This window comes from Arachis stenosperma, chromosome 5, assembly GCF_014773155.1.
Source record: "Arachis stenosperma cultivar V10309 chromosome 5, arast.V10309.gnm1.PFL2, whole genome shotgun sequence".
In the NCBI taxonomy this organism is placed as follows: domain Eukaryota; kingdom Viridiplantae; phylum Streptophyta; class Magnoliopsida; order Fabales; family Fabaceae; genus Arachis; species Arachis stenosperma.
In genome coordinates, this window is record NC_080381.1 from 93,414,531 (window position 1) to 93,423,802 (window position 9,272).

The window sequence follows — 9,272 nt, forward strand, 5'->3', positions numbered from 1 at the left end:
TGCTGACACTCCATTTATTTTTGATAATGAGTGTCTGCAGGTGTTTGAAACTCTGAAAGCTAAGCTGGTCACAGCACCAGTCATCTCTGCACCGGACTGGACATTACCATTTGATCTAATGTGTGATGCCAGTGACCATGCCATTGGTGCAGTACTGGGACAAAGGCATGGTAAGCTTCTGCACGTCATTTATTATGGCAGCCGTATTCTAAATGATGCACAGAAGAACTACACAACCACAGAAAAGGAGTTACTTGCAGTGGTTTATGCCATTGACAAGTTCAGATCTTATTTAGTAGGATCAAAAGTGATTGTGTACACTGACCATGCTGCTCTTAAATATCTACTCACAAAGCAGGATTCAAAACCCAGGCTCATAAGATGGGTGTTACTTCTGCAAGAGTTTGATATAGAAATAAGAGACAGAAAAGGGACAGAGAATCAAGTGGCTGATCACCTGTCCCGGATAGAACCAGTAGCAGGAGCATCCCTCCCTCCTACTGAGATCTCTGAAACCTTTCCGGATGAGCAATTGTTTGCTATTCAGGAAGCTCCGTGGCTTGCAGACAGTGCAAACTATAAGACTCAAGGTTCTCCTTCTGTAACCATGGAGAGGAAGCATGAAGAGCTTCTCTCAAAACAGAGTCAAACAGAGCCCCTACAGTCAAACTCTAAGTTTGGTGTTGGGAGGCCACCACCAACTTCTAAGTTTGGTGTTGAACCCCCACATTCAAACTCTAAGTTTGGTGTTGGGAGGTTCCAACATTGCTCTGAACATCTGTGAGGCTCCATGAGAGCCCACTGTCAAGCTACTGACATTAAAGAAGCGCTTGTTGGGAGGCAACCCAATGTTATATTTATTATTTTTCTTTGTTATTTTATGTTTTCTATAGGTTGATGATCATGGGAAGTCACAAATTCAATTGAAAACGCAGAAACAGAATGAAAAACAGAAAGAAAAACAGCACACCCTGGAGGAAAACCTTGCTGGCGTTTAAACACCAGTAAGGGCAGCAAATGGGCGTTTAACGCCCAGTCTGGCACCATTCTGGGCGTTTAACGCCAGAAAGGGGCACCAGACTGGCGTTAAACGCCAGGAATGGGCACCAAGCTGGCGTTAAACGCCAGAAATGGGCACCAGCCCGGCGTTTAACGCCAGGATTGGTAGTAGGAGCATTTTTGCTCGCCACTTGGTACAGGGATGAATTATCCTTGACACCTCAGGATCTGTGGACCCCACAGGATCCCCACCTACCCCACCACTCTCTCTCTTCTTTCTTCTTTTGCTCGAGGACGAGCAAACCTTCTAAGTTTGGTGTGGTAAAAGCGTTGCTTTTTGTTTCTCCATAACCATTTATGGCACCTAAGGCTGGAGAAACCTCTAGAAAGAGGAAAGGGAAGGCAAAAGCTTCCACCTCCGAGCCATGGGAGATGGAGAGATTCATCTCAAGGGATGCACTTTTCTCCACAAAACTATTGGGAGCAAATCAACATCTCCCTAGGAGAATTGAGTTCCAACATGGGACAACTAAGGGTGGAGCGCCAAGAACATTCCATCCTCCTCCATGAAATTAAAGAAGATCATAGAATCATGAGAGAGGAGCAACAAAGGCAAGGAAGAGACATTGAGGAGCTCAAGCACTCCATAAGATCTTCAAGAGGAAGAACAAGCCGCCATCACTAAGGTGGACCCGTTCTTTAATCTCCTTGTTCTTTATTTTCTATTTTTCGAATTTTTATGCTTATGTTTATCTATGTTTGTGTCTTATTACATGATCATTAGTATCTTAGTGTCTATGCCTTAAAGCTATGAATGTCCTATGAATCCATCACCTCTCTTAAATGAAAAATGCTTTAATCACAAAAGAACAAGAAGTACAGGATTTCGAATTCATCTTTGAAAATAGTTGAATTAGTTTGATGTGGTGACAATACTTTTTGTTTTCTGAATGAATGCTTGAACAGTGCATATGTCTTTTGAATTTGTTGTTTTAAGAATGTTAAAATTGTTGGCTCTTGAAAGAATGATGGAAAGGGAGAACTGTTATTGAGGATCTGAAAAACCATCAAATTGATTCTTGAAGCAAGAAAAAGCAAAAAAAAAAAAACGAAAAAAAAAGAAGAAGAAAAAGAAAGAAATAAAGTTGTGATCCAAGGCAAAAAGAGTGTGCTTAAGAACCCTGGACACCTCTAATTGGGGACTCTAGCAAAGCTGAGTCACAATCTGAAAAGGTTCACCCAAGTATGTGTCTGTGGCATGTATGTATCCGGTGGTAATACTGGAAGACAGAGTGCTTTGGGCCACAGCCAAGACTCATAAAAAAGCTATGTTCAAGAATCACCATACTTAACTAGGAGAATCAATAACATTATCTGAGTTCTGAGTTCCTATGGATGCCAATCATTCTGAACTTCAAAGGATAAAGCGAGATGCCAAAACTGTTCGGAAGCAAAAAGCTACTAGTCCCGCTCATCTAATTGGAGCTAAGTTTCTTTGATATTTTGGAGTCTATAGTATATTCTTTTCTTTTTATTCTATTTTGATTTTCAGTTGCTTGGGGACAAGCAACAATTTAAGTTTGGTGTTGTGATGAGCGGATAATTTATACGCTTTTTGGCATTGTTTTTAGTATATTTTTAGTATGATTTAGTTAGTTTTTAGTATATTTTTATTAGTTTTTAATTAAAATTCACTTTTCTGGACTTTAGTATGAGTTTGTGTGTTTTTCTGTGATTTCAGGTATTTTCTGGCTGAAATTGAGGGACCTGAGCAAAAATCTGATTCAAAGACTGAAAAGGACTGCAGATGCTGTTGGATTCTGACCTCCCTGCACTCGAAGTAGATTTTCCGGAGCTACAGAAACCCAATTGGCGCGCTCTCAACGGCGTTGGAAAGTAGACATCCTGGGCTTTCCATCAATGTATAATAGTCCATACTTTGCCCAAGATTTGCTGGCCCAAACCGGTGTTGCAAATCAGCTTCAGAATTCCCAGCGTTTAACGCTGGAACTGGCATAAAAATTGGAGTTAAACGCCCAAACTAGCATAAAAGCTGGCGTTTAACTCCAGAAAGAGTCTCTACACGAAAATGCTTCAATGCTCAGCCCAAGCACACACCAAGTGGGCCCGGAAGTAGATTTTTTTGTCATTTACTCATCTCTGTAAACCCTAGATCACTAGTTCACTATTAATAGGATCTTTTGACATTGTATCTGTACCTCATGACACATTACATGTTTCTCATTGTATCTTTTACGGCATGAGTCTCTAAACCCCATGGTTGGGGGTGAGGAGCTCTGCTGTGTCTTGATGGATTAATGTAATTACTACTGTTTTTCATTCAATCATGCATGCTTCCATTCTAAGATATCACTTGTTCCTAAACCTGATGAATGTGATGATCAGTGACACTCATCATCATTCTCACCTATGAACGTGTGCCTGACAACCACCTCCGTTCTACCTTAGATTGGGTGGATATCTCTTAGAATCCGTGACACTCATCATCATTCTCACCTATGAACGTGTGCCTGACAACCACCTCCGTTCTACCTTAGATTGGGTGGATATCTCTTAGATTCCTTAATCAGAATCCGGAAGGTCTAAACCATGTCTGTGGTATTCTGAGTAGGATTCAATGATTGAATGACTGTGACAAGCTTCAAACTCGCGATTGTGGGGCGTTAGTGACAGACGCAAAAGAATCACTGGATTCTATTCCGACATGATCGAGAACCGACAGCTGAATAGCCGTGCCGTGACAGGGTGCGTTGAACATTTTCACTAAGAGGATGGGAGGTAGCCATTGACAACGGTGAAACCCTACATACAGCTTGCCATGGAAGGAGCCTAGCGTGTTTGAAGAAGAAGACAGTAGGAAAGCAGAGATTCAGAAGATAGAGCATCTCCAAAACCTCAGCCTGTTCCCCATTACTGCAAAACAAGTACTTATTTCATGTTCTTTTGCTTTTTACAATCAACCCTGATAATTATTGATATCCTGACTAAGAGTTACAAGATAACCATAGCTTGCTTCAAGCCGACAATCTTCGTGGGATCGACCCTTACTCACGTAAGGTATTACTTGGACGACCCAGTGCACTTGCTGGTTAGTTGTGCGGGATTGCAAAAGTGTGATTGCAATTTCGTTCACCAATAAGCTTCTTCAGAAGCTACCTCTTTAGTACTGTTGGATGCATGTTGCCATCCATTCAGATTTTGAGAGATCATGTTGACCTATTGAGTCAACACTTTGTTCTGAGCCAATATGGCATTCAGAGCATCAATTTCAAGAACTCCTTTCTTCTGAGGTATCCTATTATTTACGGAATTCCTCTCAGAAGTGTACATGAATTGGTTGTTTGCAACCATATCAATGAGTTCTTGAGCCTCTTCAGGCGTTTTCTTTAGGTGAATAGATCCACCTGCAGAATGGTCCAATGACATTTTCGAAAATTCAGATAGACCATAATAGAATATATCTAATATGGTCCATTCTGAAAACATGTCAGATGGACATCTTTTTGTCAGCTACTTATATCTTTCCCATGCTTCATAGAGGGATTCACCATCTTTTTGTTTGAAGGTTTAAACATCCACTCTCAGCTTGCTCAGCTTTTGAGGTGGAAAGAATTTATCCAAGAAGGCTGTGACCAGCTTATCCCAGGAGTCCAGGCTATCCTTAGGTTGTGAATCCAACCATATTCTAGCTCTGTCTCTTACAGCAAAAGAGAAAAGCATGAGTCTGTAGACCTCAGGATCAACTCCATTCGTCTTTACAGTCTCACAGATCTGCAAGAACTCAGTTAAAAACTGATAAGGATCTTCAGATGGAAGTCCATAAAACTTGCAGTTTTGTTGCATTAAAGCAACTAGTTGAGGCTTAAGCTCAAAATTATTGGCTCCAATGGCAAGAATGGAGATGCATCTTCCATCAAATTTGGACGTTGGCTTTGTGAAGTCACCAAGCATTCTCCTTGCATTATCATTATTTTCGGCTACCATCTCCTCCTCTTGTTCAAAAATTTCTGAAAGGTTGTTTCTGGATTGTTGTAATTTAGTTTCTCTTAGTTTCCTTTTCAGAGTCCTTTCAGGTTCAAGATCAATTTCAACAAGAGTGCCCTTTTCCCTGTTCCTGCTCATATGAAAGAGAAGAAAACAAGAAAAGAAGAGGAATCCTCTATGTCACAGTATAGAGATTCCTTTATGTTAGTAGAAAAAGAAAGGGGAGAAGAATGTAGAAGAGTGGGTTCGGATATTTAGATGGAGAGAGGTGAAGAGAAGTGTTAGTAATTAAATAATTAAATAGAATAAGAAAAGAGAGGGGAAATTTCGAAAATAATTTTGAAAAAGGGATTAGCAATTTTTGAAAATTAGAGATAAGATGTAATTGAAATTAAAATTTAAAACAATTAATTAATTAAAAAGAATTTTTGAAAAAGAGAGAGGTATTTTCGAAAATTGAAGAGGAAAAAGTAGTTGGGTGGTTTTGAAAAAGATAAGAAACAAACAAAAAGTCAAATAGTTAGTTGAAAAAGATATTAAAATCAAATTTGAAAAGATAAGAAGATAAGAAGTTAGATAAGATATTTTGAAATCAAATTTTGAAAAAGATAAAATTTTTGAAAAAGATATGATAAAAAGATAAGATAAAAATTTTAAGAAAAAGATATTTTGAAAAAGATTTAATTTTTAAAATGACTTAACTAACAAGAAGCTACAAGATAAGATTCTAGAATTTAAAGATTGAACCTTTCTTAACAAGAAAGTAACAAACTTCAAATTTTTGAATCAATCACATTAATTGTTAGCATATTTTCGAAAATATGATATAAAAGATAAGAAAAAGATTTTGAAAATATTTTGAAAAAGATTTTTGAAATTTTCGAAAAAGAGGAAAAATTGGAAAAGATATGATTTTTGAAAAAGATTTTGAAAAGATAAGATTTTTAAATTTTTGAAAATTTGACTTGACTTGTAAGAAACAACTAATTTTAAAAATTTTTGACCAAGTCAACCCAAAATTTCGAAAATTTGGAGGGAAATAAGGAAAAGATATTTTTTTGATTTTTGAATTTTTAATTATGAGAGAGAAAAACAACAAAAATACTCAATGCATGAAATTTTTAGATCAAAACAATGAATGCATGCAAGAATGCTATGAATGTCAAGATGAACACCAAGAACACTTTAAAGATCATGATGAACATCAAGAACATATTTTTGAAAAATTTTTGATGCAAAGAAAACATGCAAGACACCAAACTTAGAAATCTTTAATGCATGGACTCTAACAAACAAAAAATGCATATGAAAAACAACAAACAACACAAAACAAGAAAACATCAAGATCAAACAAGAAGACTTGTCAAGAACATCTTGAGGATCATGAAGAACACTATGAATGCATGAAATTTTTGAAAAATGCAAGAAAAATTTTTAAAGCATGCAATTGACACCAAACTTAAAGATTGACTCAAGACTCAAACAAGAAACACAAAATATTTTTGATTTTTATGATTTTATGATCTTTTTGTATTTTTATTAATTTTTTCGAAAATAATGTTAGGAAAAACGAAAAGGAAAAGAAAAATTTTGAAAAAGATTTTTGAAAAGAAAATTACCTAATCTGAGCAACAAGATGAACCGTCAGTTGTCCATACTCGAACAATCCCCGGCAACGGCGCCAAAAACTTGGTGGACGAAATTGTCATCAACAATAATGGCTCTTTGGCATGTGCATAAAAATTAACTCAGCACTTTCTTTCCACAACTCCGTTCAACTTAACCAGCAAGTGTACTGGGTCATCCAAGTAATACCTTACGTGAGTAAGGGTCGATCCCACAGAGATTGTTGGTATGAAGCAAGCTATGGTCACCTTGTAAATCTCAGTTAGGCAGATTAAATGGTTATGGGTTTCAAAAATTAATAATAAATAGAAAATAAAAAGGATAGAAATACTTATGTAAATCAATAGTGGGAATTTCAGATAGGCGTGTGAAGATGCTATAACCCTTTCGAATCTCTACTTTCTTATTGCTTTCATCCAATCCTTCTTACTCCTTTCCATGGCAAGCTGTATGTAGGGCATCACCATCATCAATGGCTACTTTTAATCCTCTCGGGAAAATGGTCCTATGCGCTGTCACTGCACGGCTAATCGTCTGGAGGCATCACCCATGGCAACGGCTACATCCCATCCTCTCAGTGAAAATGGTCCAAATGCTCTGTCACAGCCCGGCTAATCATCTGTCGGTCCTCAATCAGGTTGGAATAGAATCCATTGATTTTTTTGCGTCTGTCACTAACGCCCAACCTTCAGGAGTTTGAAGCTCGTCACAGTCATTCAATACCGGAATCCTACTCGGAATACCACAGACAAGGTTAGACTTTCCGGATTCTCAGGATCCTACTCGGAATACCACAGACAAGGTTAGACTTTCTGGATCCCCATGAATGCCGCCATCTATCTAGCTTATACCATGAAGATTCTGTTGGGGAATCTAAGAGATATGCGCCCGGCCTAAGGTAGAACGGAAGTGGTTGTCAGTCACGCGCGTTCATAGGTGAGAATGATGATGAGTGTCACGGATCATCACATTCATCAAAGTGTTGTGCAATGTATATCTTGGAATAAGAATAAAAGAGAATTGAATAGAAAGTAATAGTAATTGTATTGAAACTTGAGGTACAGCAGAGCTCCACACCCTTAATTTATGGTGTGCAGAAACTCCACCGTTGAAAATACATAAGTGAAAAGTTCAGGCATGACCGAATGGCCAGCCCCCTGAATGATCAAAAGACCGAATAATCAAAGACTAAACAGTCAAAAGATTAAACTGTCAAAAGATGTCTAATACAATAGTAAATTATCCTATTTATACTAGACTAGCTACTAGGGTTTACATGAGTAAGAAATTGGTGCATAAATCCACTTTTGGGGCCCACTTTGTGTATGCTTGGGCTGAGCTTAATCTATCCACGAGCTGAGGCTTCTCTTGGAGTTGAACTCCAAGTTTTAACGTGTTTTGGGCGTTCAACTCCGGATCATGACGTGTTTCTGGCGTTTAACTCCAGACAGCAGCATGTACTTGGCGTTCAACGCCAAGTTACGTCGTCAATTCCCGAATAAAGTATGGACTATTATATATTGCTGGAAAGCTCTGGATGTCTACTTTCCATCGCCGTTGAGAACACGCCATTTGGAGTTCTGTAGCTCCAGAAAATCCATTTCGAGTGCAGGGAGGTCAGATTCCAACAACATCAGCAGTCCTTTTGTCAGCCTTTTTCAGAGTTTTGCTCAAGTCCCTCAATTTCAGCCAGAAATTACTTGAAATTACAGAAAAACACACAAACTCATAGTAAAGTCCAGAAATGTGAATTTAACATAAAAACTAATGAAAACATCCCTAAAAGTAGCTTGAACTTACTAAAAACTACCTAAAAACAATGCCAAAAAGCGTATAAATTATCCGCTCATCAGACTATCAAAAAGAAAGCTTCTTGGATTTCTTTTAGGTCGGCCTAGGGGCATAAAGTCTTCTCCATGAATGATGAGTCTTTCTGCGATTTTAAGAATTACTTTTTCAAGATCCGAGCTGTTGAAGGAGCTCGCCCTTTCTTTCTGGATGAGAATGACGAGCCTCGTTTTCATTTAGAGTGGCAGAGAAATGTAGTTGTGTCTAGGTATACCTGGGAGATGCTAGATGAGGTCGAGCAGGCCTTTGTTACTGCTTTGGAGGATATTTGGGGGGAACCTCCTTGGTGCACGAAATTGCAATCACACTTTTGCAATCCCGCACAACTAACCAGCAAGTGCACTGGGTCGTCCAAGTAATACCTTACGTGAGTAAGGGTCGATCCCATGGAGATTGTCGGCTTGAAGCAAGCTATGGTTATCTTGTAAATCTTAGTCAGGATATCAGAAATTATCAAGATTGATTGTGAAAAGCAAAAGAACATGAAATAAGTACTTGTTATGCAGTAATGGAGAATAGGTTGAGGTTTTGGAGATGCTCCATCTTCTGAATCTCTGCTTTCCTACTGTCTTCTTCATCAAACACGCAAGGCTCCTTCCATTGCAAGCTGTATGTAGGGTTTCACCGTTGTCAGTGGCTACCTCCCATCCTCTCAGTGGAAATGTTCAACGCACCCTGTCACGGCACGGCTATCCATCTGTCGGTCCTCAATCAGGCCGGAATAGAATCCAGTGATTCTTTTGCGTCTGTCACTAACGCCCCGCCTTCAGGAGTTTGAAGCTCGTCACAGTCAT

General features: G+C 38.7%; 1 non-coding gene across 1 annotated transcript; it reads left to right on the plus strand.

The window, feature by feature from the left end:
• The first annotated feature begins 4,504 nt into the window (after nucleotides 1-4,504).
• Nucleotides 4,505-4,608, plus strand: LOC130984773 (small nucleolar RNA R71). The gene has a single exon (XR_009088684.1). It is a non-coding gene; the product is annotated as a small nucleolar RNA R71 (small nucleolar RNA).
• Nucleotides 4,609-9,272: the final 4,664 nt, after the last annotated feature.